The 27742-nt window shown below is 39.1% G+C and overlaps 1 protein-coding gene across 8 annotated transcripts in view; it reads right to left on the bottom strand.

Annotated features, from left to right (window-relative positions):
* SRPK2 (SRSF protein kinase 2) overlaps nt 1-27742 on the bottom strand; it is a 228973-nt gene that overhangs the window by 75979 nt on the left and 125252 nt on the right. The window lies entirely within an intron of this gene.

Below are 27742 nucleotides of genomic sequence, written 5' to 3'. Positions count from 1 at the left end.
TGTATTATGGACACACTTGAGAGTTTCTTAATATGGGAAAAAATAAAACTCGTCACACACTAAGAAGAAATGCTGATTAATGTCACTTCATCCATTTTAGCTGAATTCAAGTACTGTTTCAACATACAGGCCAAGAGGAAAAACCTACCCTAATTAGCCAAGGAATATTTCTGCAGGCGCATTTTTGCTCAGCGCTTCAATATTTCTTAAGCCCTGACAATATTATGAAATGTAAGTGAAACAAATGAGTATCCCCCCATGATATACAGCCTTATAAGTTAGAACACATCCCACAAAGATTATGAAAAGACAGACGAAAGCAGCCCTGAACTTATCAAGGGGCTTATTTTCTGTTATTTTAAAACCAGAATTCCTTTTCTCACAGAAATAGTAGGAACATGGTTAGGTTTCCCAGATAACTCATAAAAGCTAACTATATTGTAGCTGATGTACATTTATTTTCATTGAGGAATTCAGTTATCTACCAACCTTGCTTATCAAGAACACTGCCCAAAACTGAAAATTAAACAAAGAAAACACCCATTGTCAGTCAAATACATTGACGTATGGACTGTATTTGTAAGGTCTGCAATGGTCATTTCTAATTGTCACAAAAAGGCTAAATGATGCTTAGTATACTCTTTTACAAAGGATAAGAAAATGAGTAATACAAAAAGAAAACCTTGAGAGCTTACAGATGTAACCTTCTTTCAGATATCTAGAATAACTCAAGGATATATTAAATACATTTGCTTAGAAGTAAAGCATTCATAATGCAATTCTATAAAATCAAGCTTTCACTTGCTATAAAACTTAACTGCTATTTCTAACCATGCCCCAAAGGGGAAACTTGAACCTAAAGTCTCAACTTGGATACCAGAAGCATGTCTCTCCCTTAAGCTGCAAGCTGTCCTGACAATGGGACCACCATCGCTCTCCCTGAGCTGACCACAGCTGTGTGGGTAAAAAGCGGGGAGGGAACAGACACGGCAGGGCAAGGGCAAGGCGGACAGGCTGATGGATACTGTGGGAGATCAAAATTTGGCCACCCTGAAATATATCTCTTTACCTTAATTGTTTTCTCTGAAAGACATTTGACCTCCCCCACTAACTGCCTAAAGAATTTGACATGGTGGCTCCTTCCTGGAACAGATCTTCCATCTGATGGCTGTAATATAATATAAAATAGATGTTACAATAAGAAAGGCACCAACAAGCCCATCTTATCAGAAATTCTGTCTCTCTGGCCACATTCTCTGGATGGCCCTGCGAGGAGTTGCCAGACAAACATTTACATTTATAAGGGAAATCTCCATTTATAAAGGTATCTCCCTCTCTGTCTTGGGAAGAGGGGGGATGAGCTCATTTCTAGTGACTTATCAATGTAAAAGGTGATGACTTAAATCTGCATAATAACCTTACTCTTGTTTACAGTGCTTTAATGGTAATCTCCTGTAATTGACTCCCCCACCCCCAAAATCCTCCTTTGTCATTGGCTGAAAATGATATTTAAGACGAAAATTTCTGCTATTGTGTTGAAAAACGCAGTGTCCCTGCTTTCTCCCATATATACATGTTATTAAACTTGGTATTATTTTCTCCTGCTAACCTGTCTTGTTGATTATTTGGCCAGCCAGAAGAACCTTAAGGGAAAGGGCAGAGGGAGATTCTCCCTCTCCCCCGACAATACGTTCCCCAGAGGCAGCCTCAGCAGGGAGAGCAGGGGGCTCTGGTCTGGGGAGCAGGGGCATCCCACAGGCAGTGATGTGGTGGACAACTGCCATTTGTTTGGCCTGATCAGGATCCGTGCTCCCTTTCTAAAAGCACCTTTTAAGACACCACGACTTCCTGCACAATGGAGGGCTAGTTCCAGTTCCTCTCTTTCCTGGCTGTGGTACAGCCTAGAGCACAGAACCAAAGCTCACTCTCGAGCCCTGGAACCCTGAGAAGGTCAGCTGTCACAGGGCGCAAGCTGACCTATGGCTGCTAGTAAGAGGCAGGGCCAGAGGAGCTCCCATGACCACTGCCCCTTTCTAAGCTGGACCTCTAAATTCTTGCCAAATGTAACAGCCCCCAAATAGCCTTTACTACACTGCCTTTAAGCCCAAGGTAGCTACAGCTCATTTATGTGGTTTGCCACCAAAAACACAAACTACCACAAGCAATGAAGTGGGGAGAGGTGGAAAGCAGCAGAAACACCAGCAGTCACGAGGAGGGGCTGGGACACGCCCCATGGGTAACCTCAGAGGCAAACAATGGCAAGTATGACTACCTCTGGCAGGACAACTGAAGAATGCTTATAAGCTGAAATGACCTGTATTGATTTCCACTTGCTAGAATCTACGAAGACTCAAAGTTACAGCTCCCTGGGTAACAGACATTAGGAACACGGTGGTGACTATGTTCTGAGCTGACCATTCCTCATGAAGGAGCCCTGAAAGGGAATAATCACAACCAAACACCCACACTGCTGCCAGAATACATCCCCAAATTCCAACAGACCTTATGGAAGTGCAATAATCCTTCTGGCAGCCTTGACATTTTCTTTTTAACAGACACGCTCTTACTGAAAGTAGAACTGTCCCAGGCAAAAGAGAGGGCTGAAGAAGGGGAGGCAGGAGAGGAACGCAGCTTCACCACTTCCCTGGGAGGAGGAGTTAGCGAGACGCGGGCAAAGGCTTTCACGCTGCACTCTTCAGGGCTGTGGGCAGAACCGATCTATTTGACAAATCAGCTCAATCAGAAACACTCTGAAAGCTGACTGCTTCTTCCTTAGAAATTTTACATGAAAAAATGAGGAGATTCTCTAAATTTAAAAGAAAATACATTATATTCCCTGTAGAAACTATGTAACCATGAATGAAACGAGAAGAACTGGAGGATCTTGTTCTACTAGTGCAGGGCACTACTGTGCTCCGCAGGACTGACATTTGGGCCAGATAACTCATTGTTGTGGGGGCTGTTTGTACACTGCAGGCTGGCCTCTACCTACTGCATGCCAATAACACTCCCCTTACTCTCAGTTGTGACCATGAAAAATGTGTCCCAACACTAACCGATCTCCCGGGGGCAAAACCACGCCTACTGGAAAACCACTGCACTAGTGGTCTTTTCTATACATAGCTTTACCTCGAAGGAGTTGACAGTATCTGAGATAAGGGAGAAGAGATTCTAATTCTCACGGGCCCATTTTCTCTCATTTGAGAGGCTCAGGTACTGTCATCCTAATGTTTGTCTCTCAATTATTCTTCACCCATTTGGTGAGCTGCCCACGTCGCTTCACAAAATTCTTAAGACTCTCTGGTCTCAGTGAGCAGGCACTTCCCATCCCTCCAGTGAGGGCCACACAAAACAGGCAGGCAGAAAGCTCCCCCAAGGGCAGTTCTATCAAGTTAAAGGATGAGGCAGGGTACCCTGAAGTACAGAGGAAGTTGAATAATGATGTACTGCAAATAGCTATCATATCAAAACATTTAGAACTGTGCTGAGCAATACAGTAGCCAATGGCCGGCCACGTGTGGGTACTGAGCACTCAATTTGAGACTAGTCCAAATTGAGATATGCTGTAAGTGCAAAATACATACTGGATTTCCAAGGTTTAGTTAAAAAAATGTAAAGTATTTTATTAATAATTTTATATTTATTACATGTTAAAATAATAATGTTTTGGATATAATGACATATATTATTAAAATTAAATTCACTTGGGGGCCGGCCCCACGGCTTAGCAGTTAAGTACGTGCACTCTGATACTGGCGGCCGGGATTCGGATCCCGGGCGCACACCGATGCACCGCTTTTCTGGCCATGCTGAGGCGGCGTCCCACATACAGCAACTAGAAGGATGTGCAACTATGACATACAACTATCTACTGGGGCCTTGGGGGGGGGGAGGAAGATTGGCAATAGATGTTAGCTCAGAGGCAGTCTTCCTCAGCAAAAAGAGGAGGATTGGCATGGATATTAGTTCAGGGCTGATCTTCCTCGCAAAAAGAAAAAAAAAATTTAAATTCACCTGATTGTTGTTACTTTTTAAAATGTGGCTACCAGAACACTTTAAATTACAAATGAAGCCTACATTATATTTCTACTGGATAGCACTACTCTAGACCCTTCAGATTCACCGATACCAGAGGAGCAGCTTGGCCTCAAAATCAGAGATGGCTGCTCACCTGAGAGAATATTATTTTTTTCTAAGGCTTTTCCTAGTAATCTCCTTCACACTAATTATCACTAACTCTCAAATCACTCAATTCATCATAGTAAGATCCAGTACAATGTAACTGCCAAATGTTACAGGCCAAATCACTGATTCTTTTCCATCCCCTCCACCCTTGTGACTGCCCACCACAGAGGAGAAACACAGGTGAACTTGTCTCAGGGCAGATGGATGGCAGAGAGAACGATGCCCCATTGTCCTGAAGGCTGGCTTCCACAAAGTGGTTTCTGCTGGTTTCCACAGTGCTTCAAAGCCTGGTTAAATCTCAATTGTTTAAAGGGTCAAGGTGACACGTTATCTCACCAAGTACATACTCCTGAAATATATCAACAGATTAAAAAAAAAATACTTTCATCAATCCTAATGAAAACCATCAAGAAGTTATTTCATTTACGAATTACTAGGGCCGGCCCTGTGGCTTAGCGGTTAAGTGCGCGTGCTCCGCTACCGGCGGCCCGGGTTCGGATCCCGGGCACGCACCGAGGCACCGCTTCTCCAGTCGTGCTGAGGCTGCGTCCCACATACAGCAACTAGAAGGATGTGCAACTATGACATACAACTATCTACTGGGGGTTTGGGGAAAAAAAAAGGAGGAGGATTGGCAATAGATGTTAGCTCAGAGCCGGTCTTCCTCAGCAAAAAGAGGAGGATTAGCATGGATGTTAGCTCAGGGCTGATCTTCCTCACACACAAAAAAAGAATTATTAGAAGCACTTAAGAAGCCATGGAGGAACCCATAAATATTTTCAACAAGAGTGCCAACACAATTAAATGATGAAAGAATAGTCTTTTCAACAAATGGTACTGGGACAAATGGGTATCTGTATGCAAAAAAATGAAGTTGTAATTCTACCTCATACATATGTAAATATTAATCCAAAATAGATCAAAGACCTAAATGAATGAGCTAAAACTATAAAACTTGCAGAAAAAAAAATACGAGTAAATCTTCATTACCTTAGGTTAGGCAATGTTTCTTTTTTTTTTTTTTTTTAATTTTATTTATTCATTTGTTTTTTTTCCCAAAGCCCCAGTAGATAGTTGTATGTCATAGTTGCACGTCCTTCCAGTCACTGCATGTGGGACACGGCCTCAGCATGGCCGGAGAAGCGGTGCGTCGGTGCGCGCCCGGGATCTGAACCCGGGCCGCCAGCAGCAGAGCGCGCGCACCTAACCGCTAAGCCATGGGGCCGGCCCAGGCAATGTTTCTTAGATATGACACTAAAAGCATAAGCAATAAAAGGAAAAAAAGATAAACTGGACTTGATCAAAATTAAGAACTTTTGTGCTTCAAAAAAAGCAGCATCAAGAAAGTAAAGATAGCCCAGAGAAAGAAAGAAAATATCGGCAAATCATACAACTGATAAGGGACTTACATCTAGAATATAAAAAGAACTCTTCCAACTCAACAATAAAAAAGACAACCAATTTAAAAATAGGAAAGAGACTAAAAACAGACATTTCTCCAAAGAAGACATACAAATGACCAATAAGCACATGAAAAGATGTTCAACATCATTAGTCATTTGGGAAATGGAAATCAAAACCACAATGAGGTACCACTTCACACACAACAGAATGGCTATAATAAAAAAACAGACAATAACAAGTATGGTTGAGAATGAAGAAATTCCACTCATACATTGTAGTGAAGTGTAACGTGGTACAGCTCTTTTGGAATATCTGGCAGTTCCTAAAAAGGCTGAATTTAGAGTTACCATGTAACCCAGCAATTCCACTCCTAAGTATCTACCCAAGAGAAATGAAAACATACATCCCCACAAAATCTTGTGCAAAAATGTTCATAGCAGAGTTATTCATACTAGACAAAAAGCAGACACAACCCAAATGTGCATCAACTGATAAATGGATAAATAAAATGTGCTATATCCTTACAATGTAATATTATTCAGCAATAAAAAGAAATGAAGTATTGATACATACTACCACATGGATGACCCTTGAAAACATTATGCTAAGTAAAAAATGCCAGTCACAAAAGACCACATGTTGTAGGATTCTATTTTATATCAAAATGTCCACAATAGGCAAATTATTTATAAAGACAGAGTAAATGAGCAGTTGCTTAGAGCTGGGGGCAAGGGAAAGAGAGAAGGAGGGAAATGGGGATTGACTGCTAATAGGTATGGGGTTTCTTTATGAGGGATGAAAATGTTCTAATGTGGTAACGGTCACACAACCCTGAATACTAAAACACTGAATTGTATATTTTATATGTGTAAGTTGTATGGTACACGAATTATACCTCAAAAAGCTGTTTTTTAAAAAGTAAAAGCTTATACGACTATATATTTTAATGTCCACTTTATACCTTTATAAAGTATATGCTTCCAAGAAAAATTAGAAATACCTACATTTAGATTTGAACAATCTATATGCATGGTCTCTTTTACAAGTGCCCCAGCCACACTCACAGTGAAAAGTAATGTATAATTCTGTAAAAAGTATACTCAGAGTCTATCTCATTGTCCAAAGTTTACACAAGGCACTAATTTAAGAACATGTTCTCATATAATGTAAGAAATGTATCATCTCAGTCACTGAAATAAAAAACTTAGAAAGCAAAATTCCAACTCATTGCTTATATTTTCACTAAGAAGTATATTTTGCCCTACATAAAACACAACTAAATATTCTAATCATTACTACAAATAAAGCTATAATAAAAATGCAGATTTAAAAAAAACAAATACTTTTCTTTAAGTATTATAATACTAAGATTATTATGCTTACCTACTTTGTATTGTATTTTTCATGTACATTTGCTCCATTAGAAAAGGGAGGAAAAACTGAACAACCCTAGCAAAATGCATGCATCATCAGCTCTCAATTGCCATGGCAACCAGATGGGAGTTCAGATTTCCTTCCAGCTGCTATTTCTTTTGAGCAGAGAAAAGGACAAGTAAACTTCACATTTGGCAGAAAAAGAAGTCCTTTGTTATCAGCCTAAATGACAACTGACACAATTTAAGACATTAATTCATTCAATTAATCTTTAACCAAAATATAAAGAAAAGGAGTTCCAAATGAATTTCTTCAGATAGTATTCTAGGGACCTTCACATAAAGTCACATTCTTTTTCCTTCCTCCCTATGTCCGCCACCTGATCTAAAACTCACTCTCTTGCCCCCTCCCTCCTCACTCCTCCTCCTCTCGGTGGTAATTGTTAGCCTGAGAAATATGTAATCTGGCATTTCTACTTAAGGACAGAATCAATCAATATTTACTTTCTCTCAAAACAGCTTATCTAAAAAGGCTTGCCGTAACACTGGGTAAACCCACACAGCCAGGGAGGAAAAAAGCCCTAATGATTTCACGTATTCTATCTAATGAAAAGAGAATTTCTAAACCTTGTGTAAACAAAAGCTAAATGTGAAGAGTCTGCTGTGGGAGGCAGAATTCTACAATGAGCCCCAAAGACCTTCACCCTTGTATAACTGAGTGTGGGTAGACTCTGTGAATGGGGTAAGATATCACTCTCATAATTATATTATGTTATATGGCAAAACGGCAGCTACACTAAGCAGGCTTGCCCTAATCACATGAGCCTTTTTAAAATAGAGTGTTTTCTCCAGCTGGTCACAGAAGTCAAAGACACATGCTCCAGCTGGCCTGGAGAAAGCAAACATCCATGCTGTGAACTGCCCATTAGGGCCACAAAGCAAGACTTGCGTGCGGATGGCCTCTAGGAGTGAGAGCAGTCCCCAGCCAACAGCTAGCAAGATAACGAGGACTTCAATGCAAGGAAATGAGTCCTGCCAATGACCAGTGATCTTGGAAGAGGGCTCTGAGCCCCAAATGAGAACTGCAGCCTTGGCCAATAGCTTGAATTCAGTCCAGTGAGAATCCAGCCACGCTGTGCAGCCCTAATTTCTGACCTACAGAACTCTGAGTTAATAAATGGGTATTGTTTTAAGCTGCTAAGCGTGTGGTAATTTGTTATGCAGCAACAGAAAACGAATACAGCTGCCAAGTTCTCAGTAAGCAGTAAGAGTAGAGTCACATGCTGCATAACGATGTTTTGGTCAATGACAGACCACATATATGACGGTGGTCCCGTAAGATTATAATGGAGCTGAAAAATTCCTATCGCCTACTGACATCGTAATGTCATAGCAAGAGAAAAGGCAACTGCAGAAGAAAAAGAAGAACCCCCCAAGAAATTACACAGTGAAGAACTTAGCAGAAGCTTTCTGCAGACCTCAACAAGCTCCTTAAAAGTTTGAAAACACGGACCTCAACACCAAAAGGTTTTCATTAATAGAGAGGAATGTTCATGGTGCATTATTATCTGCTTACTAGCAAATCTATGATGAAAACAAGAAACAAACTAAGAAAACCACCATGGATGTACTTCTGAAAAGAGTGACACCTCCTCAAGAAGAGCCTCAGGCAGGTCCTTCAAGAGGCATTCCAGAAGAAGGCATTGTTATAGGATATGACAGCTCCATGCGTGTTATTGCCCCTGAAGACCTTCCAGTGGGACAAGATGTGGAGGTGGAAGACAGCGATATTGATGATCCTGACCCTGTGTAGGCCTAGGCTAATGTGTGTGTTTGCATCTTATTTTTTAACAAAAAAGTTAAAAAAGTAAAAACAAATTAAAAGTTTTTTAAATGGAAAAAGCTTATAGAATAAAGACATAAAGAAAGAAAATATTCTGTACAGCTGTACAATGTGTTTGTGTTTTAAGGTGTTATTTAAAAAAAGTCAAAGAGTTAAAAAAAATTAAAGGTTTGTAAAGTAAAATGTTACAGTAAGCTAAAGTTAATTTATTACTGAACCAAAATTTATTTTATAAATTTAGTGTAGCCTGATTGTACAGTGTTTATAAAGTTACTAGTGGTGTACAGTGATGTCCTAGGTCTTCACATTCACTCACCACTCACTCACTGACTCACCCAGAGCAACTTCCAGTCCTGCAGGCTCCAGTCATGGAAGTGCCCTATACAGGCGTATGATTTTTTATCTTTTATACTGTATTTTTACTGTACCTTTTCTATATTTAGATATATAAATACTTACCATTGTGTTATAACTGCCTACAGTATTCAGTACAGTAATGTGCTGTACAGGTTTATACAGCCTGGGAGCAGTAGGCTAGACCATACAGCCTAGGTGTATAGCAGGCTCTACCATCTAAGTTTGTGTAAGTACACCCTAAGATGTTCGCAGGACAATGAAATCGCCTAACGACACATCTCTCAGAACGTATCCCCATCATTAAGTAACGAATGACTGTAGTTCATGTTTAATTATCAGATTTTGGCCTCAAGAGTGAGATATGGGTTTTTTTAAATAAGTGAAATGGCCAGAGGAATTAAGAAGCTGGGTAATCAGGAGTGGGAGCCAATTCTCTCTTGGGCATAGGCAGATTAAAAAAATCTTATTCCCCAAATTCTAACAGAAACAGTCATAATTTCAAGCCAAACACTTGAGACTTTCTTATTTTCTAAGACTGCACTGTTTTCTAGAATATGGAACACAGCCAACTAAAACTAGTGAAGATATAAAGTAAATCAGACCTGCTTCCCAACTAATCTATATTTTAGACAACAAAGTAGTTGACTGTTTAGTCACCTAACAACATATATACAACAGTTACATACTTCTTATGCCACTAGTATTATTATTATTTTATAAAACACGTGTGGGACCTGTGAGAAAATGTTATTACTACTGAAGTAGAGAAGGAAAGACTGACAGAAAAGTTTAAACCAAAGAGTTCAAAGGCAGGTAAAATGACATCCACTGGTTCCACAAATACTCAGAATAGTGTCTTCCATGTACCAGGAAGTGTACCGGGGCACAAAGGAGCCGAGTACTGAGGGATGTGCAGTCTAGGAGGGGGAGAGAAATGCATGTAAACACATGCATACATGAACGTAATCAACTGCTCTGGGTACTGTTATGGAAGGGGAAGTGGCAGACGGCCAAGCCAGAAACAGCTACATGCTGAGGATGATCTTAGAGACTGACCAAAATGGGGTGTCGGAGGATGGGTGTGCCCAGACCCACGGCCTAGGAAACAGGGTGACCAAAAGCACAAAGGCCTAAAATAGCCTGGTGTGTCTGGAGACAGGCAAGAGGTTTGGCAGCACTCAGCTCACAGAGGAATGACCCACAGCTCTAAGGAGTTTGGGCTCTATCCTTAAGGCAAGCAGGAGCCACTGAAATGCAATTTTAGGACCAGAGATTTGCTTTCTGCAGAGAACATATGCAACTGGTGAGTGGAATGGGTAGAACGGATAAAAGCCAGAAGAAAGGAAACTAGTGAGGAGTCCAGGGAAGAGATGATAAAGACCTGAACTCAGAACTTGGTAATTCATTTGCTGGAGCTGGGTGTTTGTCCCATAGATTTCTGGTGGTAAGACAGTGTTACCTTAATTTGGAGAGAGAATAGAGCAAGAGGAGGAGGAAGGGGTTTCAGGGAAAATTTACTTGTTTTAGGCTCATCTGACTTTGAGGGGCATGTGGGACGCCTAGCAGTGTAGAAATACAGTGGAATGGTTGGTATATAGAACCTATAGCTAAAAAATAAAGTTTTGGGCTGCAAACAGAAGCAGAGGTGATGACCAAGCAGCTGGTAATTAAAGCCTTTCCAAGCATGTGCGAGTGCCAAGGAGAGATGAGGAATGGAAGGGCCAGGGGCAGGGCCTAGTTCAGAGCCCAAGTACAAGGTTATTCAAGCCACCAACAAACTTTCAAATACAGATTTTAGACAACATACATGTACAGAAACCTCGTGTAAGCCTACGTTTTACATTGGGATGAGATACAAAGAACAACAACTAGCAAACTAAAGACCCACAGTGTTTCTGTATAAGAGGTCTGTATGCAGGCAATTTGAAGCCAGCTGGGTACAGGGTAAACTGCTACAAAACAAGAACTGTTTACTGAGACCTACATATTGATGAAACTTACTATAACCACTAACTATTGCCTCATGCTACGCAGGAAATAATGCAAGATGCACAAGGCTTCTGCAAATCTCCACGAGCTTTAAATCTAAAAGCAACTATAATTATACCATACAATAGCCACTGGCCAAATTAATTAAAACTGAATAAAATTTAAAATTCAGTTCTTCAGTCACTTGAGCCTCATTTCAAGTGCTCAACAGCCACCTACGGCTGGTGACTATGGTACTAAGTGGCGCAGATACAGAACACTTCCATCATCGTAGAAAGGTTCTACTGGACAGTGCTGCTCTAGGCAATACTTTTAACAGCATGAAGCTCTTCCAGCACATATTATTTTTAATAAGTAAATAAGATTAACTGAAAAGAGTTTGGAACATTCTTCTATACAGTCCACTACTGGAAGCTTTGAAATAAGCTGTAAAATGATAAACGGGGAGGGTATATCCATTTTAAATTTGACAGATGATTCCAATGTCTGAATACCCTTTGGCTCAGCACACCTCCTTACTGGAAGTCACCTTAATGATATACTCACAGTGACAATGTCTGCAAACAGCAATATATTGGGACCTAAATGTCCATCAACAGGCAACTTGTTAATAATATTATGATAGATTACGGCACAAGCACATAACACAATTCTGCTAAAAAGAACGAGGCAAATTAAATTAAGAAAACTCCATTCACATTAGTATCAAAAAGAATGAAATACCTAGAAATAAATTTAACAAAAGAAGGTCAAAACTTATTCTATGAAAACTAAAACATATATTGAAAGAAATTAAAGATGACCTAAATAAATAGCAAGACATCCCAAGTTCATAAATTGGAGACTGAATACTATTAAGATGACAATATGCCCCAAAATGATCCACAGATTCAATTCAATCCCTATCAAAATATCAGTTGGTTTCTCTGTGGAAATTGACAAGCCATTCCTAAAATTCATTAGGAAACACAAGGGCCCAGAATAGTCAAAACAATTTTGAAAAAGAACAAAATCAGAAGACTCACACTTTCTGATTTCAAAACTTACTACAAAGGTACAATAATCAAGACAGTATGGTACTGACACAAGGAAAGACATATAGATCAATGGGAATTGAGAGTCCAGAAATAAACCCTCACATTATAGTCAACTGATTTTTCAACCAGGGTGCCAAGACCACTCAATGGGAAAGAATAGTCTTTTCAACAAATGGTGATGGGACAGCTGAATATTCACAGGCAAAAGAATAAAGATGGACTCCTAACTCACACCATACACAAAAATTAACTGACAACAGATCAAAGACCTACACTTTAAGAGCTAAAACTACAGTCATGCATTGCTTAATGACGGAGATCCATTCTGAGAAACACGTTGTTAGGTGATTTTGTCATTGTGTGGACAACATAGAGTGTACTTACAGAAAGCGAGATGGTATAGCCTACTACACACTTAGGCTATACGGTACTAATCTTATGGGACCATTGTCATATATGTGGTCCATCACTGATCAAAACATCATTATACAGTACACGATTGTACATAAAACTCCTAGAAAAGATGTTCATCATTAGCCATCAGAAAAATGAAAATCAAAACCACAGTGAAATACCATATCATACCTACTAGGATAGTAATAATCAAAAAGACAGGTAATAACAAGCGATGGCAGGGATGTGCAAAAATTAGAACTCTCAATACACTGCTTATCAGAAAGGAAAATGGTGCAGCCATTTCGAAAAACATTTGAAAACTGGAGGTGATTTCTAAAGAGTTAAAGAGGTACCATATGACCTAGCAATTCCACTCCTAGATATATACCCAAGAGAAATTAAAACATACGTCAAAACAAAAACTTGTACGTAAATGTTCATAGCATCATTATTCATAATAGCCAAAAGTACAAACAATCCAAATGTCATTAACTGAGGAATGGATAAGTAAAAAGGTGGCATATATCCATACAATGGAACATTACTCAACAATAAAAAGGGATGAAGTACTGATAGATGCTGCAACATGGATGATCCTTGAAAACACTATGGTAAATCCAAGAAACCAGTCACTAAAGATCATACTGTATGATTCCATTTATATGCAATTCCCAGAATAGACAGAAAGCAGATTAGAAGCTGCTTATGGCTGAGGGGGTGGGAGGAAATTCTGAAGTATACAGAATTTCTTTTGGGGGTGATGAAAATGTTCTAAAATTAGGTAGCTGGTGATGGCTGCACAACTCTGTAAGTAAAAATCTTTACTTAAAGTAAGTAAAGTAAAAACCTTTACTGAAAAACCTTTGAATTGTACATTTTAAATGGGTAAATTTTATGGTATGTGAATTATCTCCCAATAAAATTGTTACACAAAAATAATGAAGCAGTTGTCTATGTACTAATATGGAAGGTTAGTACACTGATGAATACAAAGGTGGAGAGCATTTGTGTATGGCTCTATCATTTGTTTTACAGACACACCAAGCATGCACCTCATGTTAACAGATTATCTCTGGATGGAGCAACAAGAAACCGACAATAACAGCTCTCTCCAGGAAAAGGAACTCAGTGACTAGTGATCAGGGAGAGGAATTAACTTTTCAGAAATTCCCTATATGTATTCCTTTCATACTTCTTCAATTTGTGTATGCCTACTGAAATAAACTATTAATTTATAAAGACCGGAAAGGAAAATAAGCAAAGAGAAAGTAGATGCTGGGAAAGTGGTTCATATCTATGGCCACCCCACCCCACCCCCAGCACCTAGGGAGAATTTACTAAAGAACAAAACAAACTGTCTAGGGCATGGGCTAATCAAACCTAACTCTATTTTAGGGCTGCAGAGTTGGGATAAAAGTCCAAGTTCAAATGACATGCAGCTTGCTGGTAGAAAGGCTGTGGGTTAGGTTTGAATACCAGTTCTATCAATTAAAAATCCATGAGAACTCAAGCCTATGACAACTTCTCTGGGCCTCTAATCAAAGTCAGAGTGTTGTGATAATTAAAAGAGATGATATATAAATTTCCTGGTATGGCAACTGTGCACATGAGAGGCAGGCAATAAAGGTTAATCCTCACCTCCCCACCCTTCTGGTGTGTGGTTACAATGAACCCATTTCCTCAGGGTTCCAGTTATGACTAATAAGTACACCCTGATATATCCACATAATATTCCTACCAGACCTCTGGCCCTCTCCGTTCATCTATGCAAAGGCCAGCATCAGGGTGACCTCCCAACCCCTCTGCATGTAAACCCATGTATTTTATAACCTTGATTAGTTAAGAGATTTAAGAAAGTTTCACAAGGATCTCTATTGCTAATTATCATATATTTCTACAAGGCAATATGACAAAACGGGTTGTACTGCTATCAAATCATCTTTGCAGAAGAAGATGCCTAACACTGATTTTTAAAATTTAATGAGTAAGCAAACTGCTTAATAAATATTCTCCAATAAAACATGACTTGTTCTACCTAGGTCTTTTTTGACAAATACAAAGTTAAGCCCAGCCCTCAAAGACCTTCTCATGAACTGGGGTTCCACACCACAACAAAACTGTTCCCATCTTAAAAACTGTTTCCCTCAGAGGGGAAAACAAAATTTACAATTGCTGGCACAGAATTTTGGTCACGTGAAGATTTATTAGTCCTCTTCAACACATTCTGCCTCTTTGAAACTTTATAATTTCATTCATTCATATTGTTAAATTTTAGATCAACAGCTTTATTTTTGAAGACTTGTTTCAATTAACACTAATGCCAACCTTACCATAGGAATTGTGTATATAGTTCTTCAAAGATGTTGAAGCACATTAATATTATTCTTGTAGGAGCAGCCATTTTCAAAGATTGGTAGATAAATGAAGAAGCCATCAGAAAAACATTTTCCAAGGAAATGAGAGATTCTGGAGGCACCAAATCCAATCCCAATGGGAGAGATCCAAGAATAAGCTGACAATAGGTTAGGTTCCAACTACGTGAACCGGTATCCAAGGGCAGGCTAGGAGGAGAATAGGAATTGGAGAAAGAAAAACCAAGCACCTCGGGTCAGCCAGTGAGATGAACTTGGGATACCACGCATGTACTTCTTAGGACTGGAGAGGAAGGGGAACTCTCTCCTAAGAATTTTTGATCTGAAGCTTCCCCTCATGGAGTTAGCATTTGAATTTACTATTACATCTACCCAGTCCTAGAAACCCCCCAAGCCAAGAAATTAATTTAGACTGCTTCTGGTCATTGCCATCCCAGGGCACCTGGAAGAAGTAAAAACAAATTCTCCTGGGAGAAATGCACCCTCAATCAGGGCTCCTTGGGATTCTAAACGATAAAGATTGGGCAAATGTGATTTAACAATTTTTTTCAAATCACCAAATAAGGAAACAATACTCTATGAGCAAGCCAAAAGAAATAATAAATCGCAGCAAAAACAGATTTCAGATACTAGTACTATGAAATATAAACTATAAAATAAGTATGTTCATAATGATGATAGAAATAAAGGAAGGAAATTAAAGTATGAGCAGGAAGAAAAAAAGACTAAAAATTTACCGAATTGACTGGACAACAAATAAGGGACTGGAAGAACGATCTGAAGAAATCACCTAGGATGCAACACAGAAAGATAAACAGATTGAAAATATGAAATAAAGGTTGAGAAACAGAGTAGAGAATGAGAAGGTCTAACCTATCTACCACCTAGGGTTCTTGAAAAAGGAAGAAAATAGAGATAGGCACTGTTAGAAGAAATAACAACTGAGAACTGTCCAGAATCGATAAACATAACTTCTCAGATTCAAAAAGCACAAAGTGTGCCAGATAAAAAGAAATCCCCAGTATAGTAAAACTGAAAAACTCCAAAGCAAAGAGAAAAAAATAAGGGAAAAAGAAACAGCTAGATTTTCTTTACAGGAATGACAATTACACTGTCACCAGACCTCTCAAAAGAAAGAACGAAGTCAAACAACAGTAGTGTAAGATCATCAAAATGCTAGTAGCCAATAACTGTGATTCTCAGTTGCATACCTGGCTAAAGAAAATATATATATATATAAAGCAAATAAAGATACTTGCAAATCAACAAAAACTGAGTTTACCATTCATAGATCCTATTCTAAAGAAACTTCCAAAGACTGTATTTCAGGAAGAGAGGAAATGATCAGGAAGGAAGGTCTAAATTACAAGAAAAAAATGGTGATTCGTAACAAACTGGTAAAGATGTGAGTAAATCAAAACAAACTCTGAATGTCTATCCCCAGACTGGTAATGAACACATGATTTAAAATAATATTTTAAAAAGCAAACTCTTCAGCAACAGTACTATTCTGAGCACTTTACTCCTAATTAACTCACTCAATCCTCAAATAACTCTATGAAATAAGTACAATTAGTCATCCCGTTTTCACAGATGGGACAATGAAGCACAAGGGGTAAATGACGGGTTCAAGGTCACACAACTCGTGAGTGGAGCGCCAGGAATGAAGCTTGCCCTACTAGAGGGCAATTGGAAGCAGTGAAACTTTTCCAAACTGAACTTTCTAGTGGGATGAAATCTCCTGCTGTGCCAGTAGACCCAGTGGAGGGGACAGGAGGTGGCAGATGGCTGACACTAGAGACAGGTTTGAGCTGGAAACATTCAGGAAAGCAAATGCACTGGGATGAGGTGAATCCTCTGCTGTACTGACGTCCACTTGCAGCATTCAGACTCCTCCAGTCACAAGGTGTGACTCATTAAGGCTGAGAGAAGGCCCGGGAAATCTGAATGTTTAAGAAGCAGCCCAGGAGACCCTGAAGCAGGTGGTTCCAGGGCTACATGTGAAGAAACATTACTCCACATACATGTAACCACTGCAACCATTACAAGTCCTTTAGTCTAATTTTCTATTTGACTTTAATAAGCTTTTAAACAGGAAAAACCACGCTCATGTGCAGTTTGGATATTAGATGTCAAGTAAATCCTTAGACAAATAATGTACCAGTTTTGAGCTCTCTAAAAGATGATGATAGAAAGGATAAATTGTGGCTAAACAATGCAATAACTACTCAGCAATAAAAGGACAATGAGCAACAGATAAAAAAACAGGAACGAACTCAAAAGCATTGTGCTAAGTGAAACGAGTCAAGCACAAATAACTACACAGTACATGACTCCATTTGAAAAAGGCAAAACTACAGTGATGGAAAGCAGATCAACGGTTGCCAGGGGCTAAGGAGGGGGGCAGGATACTGACTACAAAGGACTCCAGGGAACTTCTGGTGTTGATGAAATGTTACCGCATGATTGTGGTTGTGGTTACACCATGTACGTGTACTCTGGTCACAACTCATTGAATTGTACACCTGAAATTGGTGAATTTTTGCTTTACGTAAATTATACCTTAATAAAGCTAACTCAAAAAAGACCATCATAGAACCAGTGAGTTCTCCCCTGTGAGCTGCTCTTAACACACGCTCCCATCACACTCTAATCTGTTAAGGTCCAATATTTTTCACCACCAAATATAAAATCCAGCAAACCCCTCAGTCATGGACATTAACACACGGGAAACTTAGTCCTGACCTTGCTGCCTAGTTTTAAAACACTCACATCCTTGCAAAGGCAGTACTGAACAGGTGGGAAACCCAGCTTTAGGGCTGAGCATAAGAAGAGCCTTACCTAAGTTGGAACAGAAACTCAAAATGTAAGGCGGTGCTGAGACTAGCACCCATGAAACCAAACACTACAAACTCCTCTCTCTTGCAGTCCTAGACGACATAGCACCATTTCAGTGCAGGTTTATCTGACCACTGAAGGCTGTCCTGAAAAATATCAACTCCATCTCTCTGCTGGGGCAGGGACTATAGCACTCCTCCAACGTGAGCATCCCACCAACTCAGAGCAAGGAGAACTCCGGAACTGGGGTATTCTCTCCCTCCTTTGTGTCATACGCTTTGTGATTCTACACTACAGTTCCAAATTCTAGTTGATCACTCAAGTACAGAGAAGATATCCCATTTATTTGTTCAAGAAATATTTACTGATGGAATAATGTAAAATAGGTGTGATAGGCAACAACAAGCCCATTTTTGGCCCAGCAAAACCTGTTTAACAAACATTTGCATTTCTATCTCCATGTAAATTTTCTTGCTCCCCTCTGAAATCCCAAACCACCACCCTCAACATCCTCCTTTGTCTTTAACTGAAGACAATATTTAAGGTGGCAGCTTTGGCCAGATGGCCGAGTTACTCAGTTTTCCTGGGTCTCTCCCACATATACATGTTATAAAGCTTTGATTTTCTCCTGTTATTCTGTCTCATGTCAATTTAACTCGTAGCCCAGCCAGAAGGACCTAGAGCGGGTAGAGGATCTGTCTTCCTCCTGTACACCTGCTATGCTAGTAACTGTGATTAGCACTGAAGTAGAAACACAAATGACTACAGTAGTCAACCTCTGGCACCAGCACAGTATAGCCTATGATTTGGTAGCTCTTCTACCTTAATTTTGAGATGTTTATTAGAAGGAAGCTTTCCTCAATAAAAACAAAAAAATATGCTTGTCAAAAAAAAAAAAAAACATTTACTGAACTCTATTTTATTGCTAAAATATATATCTTCATTCATGGAATCAGGAGTCTTAACAGATTAGATCAGACAGGTATACAAATAACAATATAAAACAGGGCAAACACTGGTTTGAAAACATTACTTCCCTAACTAACTCAAAACATATTCAAGGAGAGCCAGCCCGGTGGCGTAGTGGTTAAGTTCTCGCACTCTGCTTCAGCGGCCCAGGGTTCACAGGTTTGGATCCTGAGCACCGAGCCACGCACCACTTATCAAGCCATGTTGTGGCGGCATCCCACATATAAATTAGAGGAAGATGGGCACGGATGTTAGCCCAGGGCCAATCTTCCTCAGCATAAAGAGGAGGATTGGCAACAAATGTTAGCTCAGGGCTAATCTTCCTCACCAAAACAACATATTCAAGGCATACAGGTTCTGGTACTGTTATCAAGTCCGGGAGATACAACGACAAGAACAAAATACATAGAAAGGCAGAAATGTTCTCTCTGGTGAGTTGAGTCCCAAGCAATGCTTAGAGAAAGGAGTGACAACCAAGGCTTACTATGAGGAAGAAACAGTTCTAGCTAGGAAAAGGGCTTTTGAGGCAAGAGGAACTTTATAAATGAGGGTAGATATGGCAGCAGGAAAGGGCTTGTCCAGTTTTGCTGATATACAAGGAACCCACAGAAGAATGTGGTAGAAATGTTAGAAAGAATGGTTGGGACCAGATTTCCACACCCTTGAATGAAGAATTTGGAGTTTATTTCTGGTATAAAATGCCATGCAAATTTAATCTACTTATTTTTATTTTCGAATCCATAACACAATAGTCCTTAAAGAGGACTATACACCACAATTATGTGGAAGCTTTTTCAAAAAACAAAAGCCTAGAACCAGGAGATTCTGACTCAGCAGGTCTGGAATGTGGCCTGGGCACATGTCACTAGGAGACTGAGACACACCCGTGGTTAAGAATCATGGCTATAAGGAGTCATTACCATTTCTAACAGACGTCCAGTGGTAATACACCAAAGCGAGCTTATGATTCAAACATGAGCAAGGAAAACAGGTATAAACAGACGTATGCAAATACAAATAAGAAATTCTAAGGCTCCAAAAGATTGCAGGAATAGGACCTCCACTTTAATAAATGTATGCTTCCTAAAAAGTTATTACACTAATCACAGTCTGTTTTCAATTACCTACTTCAAGTAAAACCAATTTTTTAGTTTATTCCATTAAAATATAAATAATTATACTATTATGTATCAGAGTTCCAACTCAGAAAAGCATAGCTAAAGGACTTCTAATTTAAAGATGACTAATTAACACATTTTTCTTCTCTCCTTCCCATAAAAAAAAAAACAAAAACAAGAAAATCCAAAAGACCAAAGACAACAAAAAAGTAAAAAAATCAACGAACAAAAAATTCAACAATATTTTTTAGAAAACAACAGTGTACGGAGGAGATAACAACCAGGAAGAACATAAGCAGCTACAACCAGAAGTCACTGCAGAGACAGACCCTGACCAGGAGCTAGTCCGCCCTGGCACCACCGGAGCCTCGGCACTACCACCAGGGGTTGGGGAGACGTCAGGGGGTGCTGCTGAATACACAGCACTCGGCTGCGTGGAGCCACGGCTCCCTTTCCACACATCCCCACCCCCAGTGTGGCCAGCTTACAATCTTTCCCGAGGCAAGGACCAGACATTTTGGAGACACTAGGCACAGAGGGTATGGCAAGATATTGGGATGAGAAACAGTTTTAATGATGAACAGTGAGAATCTCACTCACTACTCCACTCTGCTCCCAAAACTTATGCCCTGCTCCTCTCCTTCCCTGGACAGGAACGTGGAGAATTCTTAACTGGAGAAACTGAACAGTCTCACTCAGGCCAGGCCCATATATAATTACAATAGAATTCTTTCTTTTTCATTCTTTTCTTAAAAACTAGTGATCTGTAAGAGCATTTACATAGCACCCACTGGGTCCTCCCTACGCCTTGATGAAGGTCAACCAGCTCCCATACCCAGGTTCCTTTCCAGCTTTCCAGCACCGGGTATCCGTCACTCTTCACCAGGTATGATGTTGCACAGATGACAGAGGACAGGAGCTATGCCTCAGTGCCTCTAGACCTAGCACGGGTCCTTACTAAGACAGACATTAAATAAAATATGCTGAATGAAAAATCAAAATTGAAAAGGTATACGCCTGCTACTTCCTAAATCATTAAACCTAATACTACTTCCTAAATCAATAAACCTAATCTAATACTTTGATTTCATTATCTTACACTGATTCTGAACTTCAATGGTGTCACAAAAATTTTCTGTATTAAGGAAAATATTTCCTAGTCCTTTCCCCCAAATATGCAGTAAATAATAAGGTGCCATTTGAAAGTATAAGATATTCTGTTGAATAGAGATACTATTTCTAATATTAGGAGTTGATGAGTAAAGAATCTTACTAATAACTCAGTCACAAGCTGGTGGCGAGAACAGGCAAAAATTCCTAACCAGTGTACACTTGACCTAGAGGCACACAAGCTAGACAGGCTATTCATCAGTATTTATTAGGGAGAATTTTAGGAACTCAAATAATATTAATTAAATCCTAAAAAATGAAATAAGGTTTCATTTAAATGATTAATGTCTTAATATCAGCAGACAAAAAACTAAATTCAGGTCTCCTCCCCCCAAAAAGTGGAGTTTACATGTGGCAATAAAATTAATGTTTTACATACTAAATGTTTTAAGTGATTTTGTTTCTCCTAATTCTTGGATCCATTTACACTTTTGACAGTCTAACTTGTGAGACCTAGCTAAAATAAAAACTCTTTCAAATAGTTTTGTTAGTATATGAAACACTAGCAAAAAAACCCAAAACTAGACTAACATTCTAGCAGAATTTTAATACATTGTTTTCATTACAATTAACCACTTTCATTCATCAAGACACCCAGATTCTCAGCCCTGCTTTTGTCATCCCAAGAAGTGTCAAATTTGTTTCAAAGGGGATCTTGAATCGTTTAAAATGTTTTAAAGGATCACCAGAGGAGGAGAAACAACACCACCACCATGTGCCAAACAATCACCTTTTGGTATTGGGGGGAAATAAGGGTAGAAACTGATAAAATGAATTATAAATCATTAATTTAAAAATACTAGCGGTATGTATTTGCTAGAGTCAGAAAATGAATTTCATGTGGGTAAATTGGTCTAAGAGGTTTAATAATCCCACTCACCATTTTTTGACAAAAATCTCTAAAACATATGCTGTTGCGTTTATATACTTGTCTTTACAAACTAAGTAATATTTTAATCCTTTCATTAAAACTGGAAAAGTACAGCGTAATGGTTTAAAAGCCTGATCGTGAAAGGTCACAGACCTGGTTTAAGTTCCAGCTCCACCAGCCATGAGCCCTGTGGCTTTGAGCAAGCTACTTCACCTCCCTGACACACACTTTTCTCCAGTTTTACTCATTCCCCCCAGCTACAACAGCCCTCAGGGCCTTCCTGGGATTCAGACAAGCATCTCCACCTGCCTGCTGAACCAGTATGCAGAAAACCTCTACATTTCTTCTGGGATCTCAAACCAACTTCACATCAAAGCCAAAATGCTACTTTTGTCCCAACCACACCTGTGTGCCAAGGCTGACAGCCCAGAGCATTCTCTTGCTATCCATCCTTGAATCCTGACGCTGCTCCTCCTATGGTGTCTCCTTACTCACCTCCCTGTCTGAAACACCATCCTTCATCATCCACCTCTGATGCCATGACCGCCTCCCCATTCAATCCAGAACCAACTTGCCAAAATAAAGATAGGACCTGTGGTTTTTCTGCTTGAAAAGTAGTATTTATTTTTCTTCAGATTACAAAAATAATGCTCATTCATTATTAAAAATATGTAAATGACAGAACTATAAAGAAACTAATTGTTTACAGTCTTAGTGTCCAGAGATAAACTATATCTCCATATATTTCCTCCCCAAATTTTACCCAGGTATATTTTACATAATTTGAGATCATTCTTTTCAGGAGCATTTTCTCATGTCATTAAAAACTCTCTAAGTATCATTTTAATAGGCAAAGACGACTTCATCATACAAAGCTACCAAAATTATTTAACCGTTCGTTTCCAGTCTTGGGAGATTGTATATAATACTGTGAAAAACATTTTTAGTCACACATCTTTGCCTATATTTTACAAATTATATTCCTGGGACACAGTCTCAGGAGTAAATCACCAGGTCAAAGATTACACACATTTAAAATCCAAACATACCGCCACAGAACACAGAACACATACCTGCTCTACAGAACTCTGTACAGTTACACCCTCATCATCATCAGGGAGCATCTTTAAGGGAGCTTAACTGCTTAGAAGGGGCTCCTGCACACATTCATGAGAGACATCCCAGCAACCAAAGCAAGACTGGTTCCTTACAGTCATTCATAACTTTACTAATAAGTAGCATTCCTTGCTATAAAAAGAATGAAAGCACTATAATCAATAAAGTTTGAAACAAAGTCTGAAGCAAAATTTGATCAAACTAACTGAAAACAATATTCTAACAATTTAAGGATTTTAAGCAGAAAATTAGTTTTTAATAGCAAAATCACTGGTAAGTTTTAAAATTTCTATTTTCTTACTTGCTTCAGTATCTATTCTGAGTATTGTAACTCTTTCAACACTGTTACCCCACAGCATTCCTTATAAGTTTTCATCATTAGTTACATTTGAGAAAGAACATTCCAGTGTAAATACAGAAATTAAATTGATAACATGAATTTTAAAACATACTTTCAAAAGACTTGCACTTATGTGCAACTATAATCTTACTAGTCATTTATCATATAGTCTTGTGACTGTTTCATCATGAACAAGATTGATAAGGCCCCTGACCTCATGGAGTATTTTGTTGGAACTACACTGGAATCAGAAAAAGGACCGTTTATATTTATAATTTTATGGTGGAAAAAGCCAGCTAAATTCTAGTTCCTGCTATGAGCCAGGCATTATCTAAATGCTTTCATATTTATTCAAATTCATCTTCTTAAAAACTAATTTTTAAAAAGAGCGCAAATGGCACAAAACAAAATTTCACTATTGATGCAATAACTCTTTGTGCAAAAGGACCCAGATGAATGTAAGATGAAGTGGTCAAGTACACCACTGACTGCACACAGACACCCCAGGGGGCCTGCCTCAGCCCAGGGCCTCTCAGTCCAGAAGAGGCATGTTGAGACCACGTGATGGCACCACCTTAACTCCACCTGCCCAGAATGGGCTCACGGGCAATAATTCCAAAAAAAGATTTGTGTATCTCTTCAGCTAAAAAAAAAAAAAGCAACCGGGGCTGGCCCCGTGGCTTAGCGGTTAAGTGCGCGCGCTCCGCTACTGGCAGCCCGGGTTCGGATCCTGGGCGCACACCGACGCACGGCTTTTCCGGCCATGCTGAGGCTGCGGCCCACATACAGCAACTAGAAGGATGTGCAACTATGACGTACAACTATCTACTGGGACGTTGGGGGGGGTGGGGAGGAGGAGGACTGGCAATAGATGTTAGCTCAGAGCCAGTCTTCCTCAGCAAAAAGAGGAGGATTAGCATGGATGTTAGCTCAGGGCTGATCTTCCTCACAAAAAAAAAAAAAAAGCAACTGCAACAACTATTCTTTACCATTGCCTTCCAGATCCTTTCCCTAACATCAGCAAAAAAAATGAAATAGCCTCTTCTGAAGAAGTTCCTAATGTGCTGGCCAGTCACAGGCTCTTTTCCACATTTTCATAACCCAGGCAGAAAGCAACAGTGAGGACTGTTCCTTCATAATCTGCCCCTGACATACCGCCCTACCTGATGTAGCTCCCACCTCAGCTCAATCTTATCACTTCTGCCTTATAAACACCATTTTCCCTTATTCTTATCTCACCAAATTATACTCTTCCTTCAACAAGCAAATGCAATTTGATCAACCCCTGTGCAATGTCTGCATCCTCGCAGATCTCGACCACAGCGCTTCCTGCAGTCTCTCCTGCGTTTTAATTAACTGCATACACATTTTCCTCACCCACTGCAGGTTTTACCACCTCCTCCACACCACCCAATTCCAGGGTTGGTGCCTTGCACACTGTGAAATTTCAAAACTCGGCATTCTTACTCTCACTTGTATTTTAGATAGCTGAGGTGAAGAAGAAAAGAACCCTGAATGACCAAGTTCTTGCTATACAGGTATTTAATCTGTCAGGTCAAGAAGACAGCAAATATTCAAACATTAAACTATTTAATTTAAAAACATGAAATTACTTCCTTATTTAAAAAATATCTACTAAATCCTTTTCTACTCTTAATGTTTAAAAATAAATGTCAAACGCAATAAAATTATTTACCTTAGAACTCTGGATAATATATATGTGAATTTAAACAAACAAAAAAGCTTTATCTGGAAATCCCATCAGTACCTTACGAAACTGCCTGACCAGTGACAACTTCAACACAAACAAGGCTCACACTATCATAAATCATGTTAAAGGAGCGTTCCAAACCACTTAATTAAATCCTGCTCACTGAGAACCACTGTCTGTTTTCTTATTCTTGGTAAAATATGCTTCCAGGAGTGATGTTTTATCTTCACAAAGTAGCAACTGAATTTCAATAGACACTAAAAACTGTAAAAGATTCAAATATTCAATATGTTGGTCATGTACTTTCATTCAACAAATATTTATTAAAGACCCACTACGTGCCATGCATTGTGCTAGGCATTATACCGATTTACAATAAGGGGACAGAATCTCCAATAATGAAACATACAAAAGCCATGGTTGTTTGCATTAATGACTACTAACATGTCATCTCTTTGAAGATTTTTAAGTAACAGCTCCAACATATAAAGACAAATGCAAAGCAGCAAAGTAAGGTTTCCATTTCACTAGCAGGTGAATCTCCAGCATGTTCCTACAGAAAAACAGTTTATATTTATGGTGTCAGGTGGAACTGTCAACTTTGGGTTTTATCAAATTTCTTTCATGTGGAAAGGAAGACAATAAAGTCATAAAAGAATAAACGCAAAACTGGCTTCCTGAAACCAGTTGCAACTGAAGCAGAAGTTAAAATTACAAGACCTATGAAATGGTGGCATTACTTTAAAACTTCTTGTGGTGTTTGAGAAAGCTAACTCATGAAGAAGAAGAAAGACCAAGATATGAATCCAATACCTAACGGTACATCTAAAAGTTCTGTAAACATATATATAAATTGTATCATGGGGCAAAACCAATTCTCTGGAGATTTCTAATATCTCCATTACTATTCAAACAGGTACTTTGTTAGATCTTTGTTCCATTTTTAAAGAGAAAATCACATTTTTAATCAAAACCAAACTAAAAAAAAAATACCCCTCTGTGAACATAAAAACAATAATTACAAAACTTTAGTTTTAGTTCTTTCAAAAATCAAGTTGAAAATGACTAGCATAATCATCTTTCTATAGAAAACTCTGACTTATCATTTAGTTCTCTGTATTTAGCGCCTTTAACCGAATCCAGGTCTTCTGTTTCCCTTCCAGGGAAGAGCACCACCACTGATAAACCTCAGTGAACAAGGAAGCCTGGGGGATAACTTCAGCTTCTGCCCCTAAATCTGATCAGCCCCAACAAATGGACCCGCCTCCTTGATGTCTACAGACCCTCCCTTTTCTACCCTCTCACTGCCCTGCTGTGTTCAGACCACAAACACTCCTCAATTGAATTATTACCACATGTTTCTCTCAGGCTCCACTCACACAGTTTATGTCCCACACTGTAGTGAAAGTGCTCCTTCAAAAACACAAATCTGATCTTATCATTCCTTTCTTAAATCCTTCTGCCCTGGAGATAAAGCAAAATATTCTTAACATGATAAATACAACTCAGACGATCTGGGCCCTGCTCACTGCTCTAGCCTCATATCAACCCCTCTGCTCTTTTTTTCTCCCTTGTTTATTATATTATATTCCATTATTTAAAACATACAAAACAAGTATACCCACCTGCAATGTTAACAAATCTTAAGATTTAATCATATTTGCTTCATATCTTTTTAAATTAAGGACTAACTGTATTATAGACAGTTGAAGCCCCCGGTTCTTTTCCCCTCCTTCTACAGGTAACGCTGTCCCTAAATTAAGGTTCATCATTCCTGTGTACATTTTTTTTTTTATAATTTTATTTATTTATTTTTCCCCCAAAGCCCCAGTAGATAGTTGTATGTCATAGCTGTACATCCTTCTAGTTGCTGTATGTGGGACGTGGCCTCAGCATGGCGGGAGAAGCGGTGCGTCGGTGCGCACCCGGGATCCGAACCCGGGCCGCCAGCAGTGGAGCGCGCGCACTTAACCGCTAAGCCACAGGGCCGGCCCCTCCTGTGTACATTTTATTCTTTAACTATATAACCTGTACCAATAAACATTATGTCATATCATACTGTATGTGTCATTCTACAATGTTTTTCACTCAATTTATCCATGTTGATAGAGGTAACTCCAGTTCTCATTTTAGCTATCATACAGTATTTCACTGTCTGAATATTCACCAGAATATTGAGCCCTCTTCTCAATTAATGTATCACTTAATATTACTACAAACAGGCTAAAATTTTCACACTCATCTCTTTGTACATGTGTACAAGGATTTCTCAAAGGCAGTCTGTCAAGCTACACTTCGCAACTCTTGAAATCAGTGTACTGCATCACAGAATTTTTTTTATAAATGGAATAAAGCAGAAAATATCTAAGTGCATTTCATGTAGTAAGAGTACCGCTTCTTTAAACATATTCCAGTTATACACGGATAGATCTGTGTATGCACTGGGTCACAACAGAATAAAATATGGAATCTACTGCTCAAAGGTGTATATCTGGAAGTAAAAACTCAATGAGCAGGCTATGCACATCTTCAACTCTGATACACTGATAATTTAAATAATTACCCACCTGGAATTTTTCTTTCAAGTGTGAAGTAGAGCCCTAGTATTAATTTATTCCATATGGATAACAAATTTCCCAGTAATTATTTGTGT

Source organism: Diceros bicornis, chromosome 3, assembly GCF_020826845.1.
Source record: "Diceros bicornis minor isolate mBicDic1 chromosome 3, mDicBic1.mat.cur, whole genome shotgun sequence".
Taxonomy (NCBI): domain Eukaryota; kingdom Metazoa; phylum Chordata; class Mammalia; order Perissodactyla; family Rhinocerotidae; genus Diceros; species Diceros bicornis.
The sequence above is the reverse complement of the archived record's forward strand: the minus strand, read 5'-3'. Positions and strand labels throughout refer to the sequence as shown.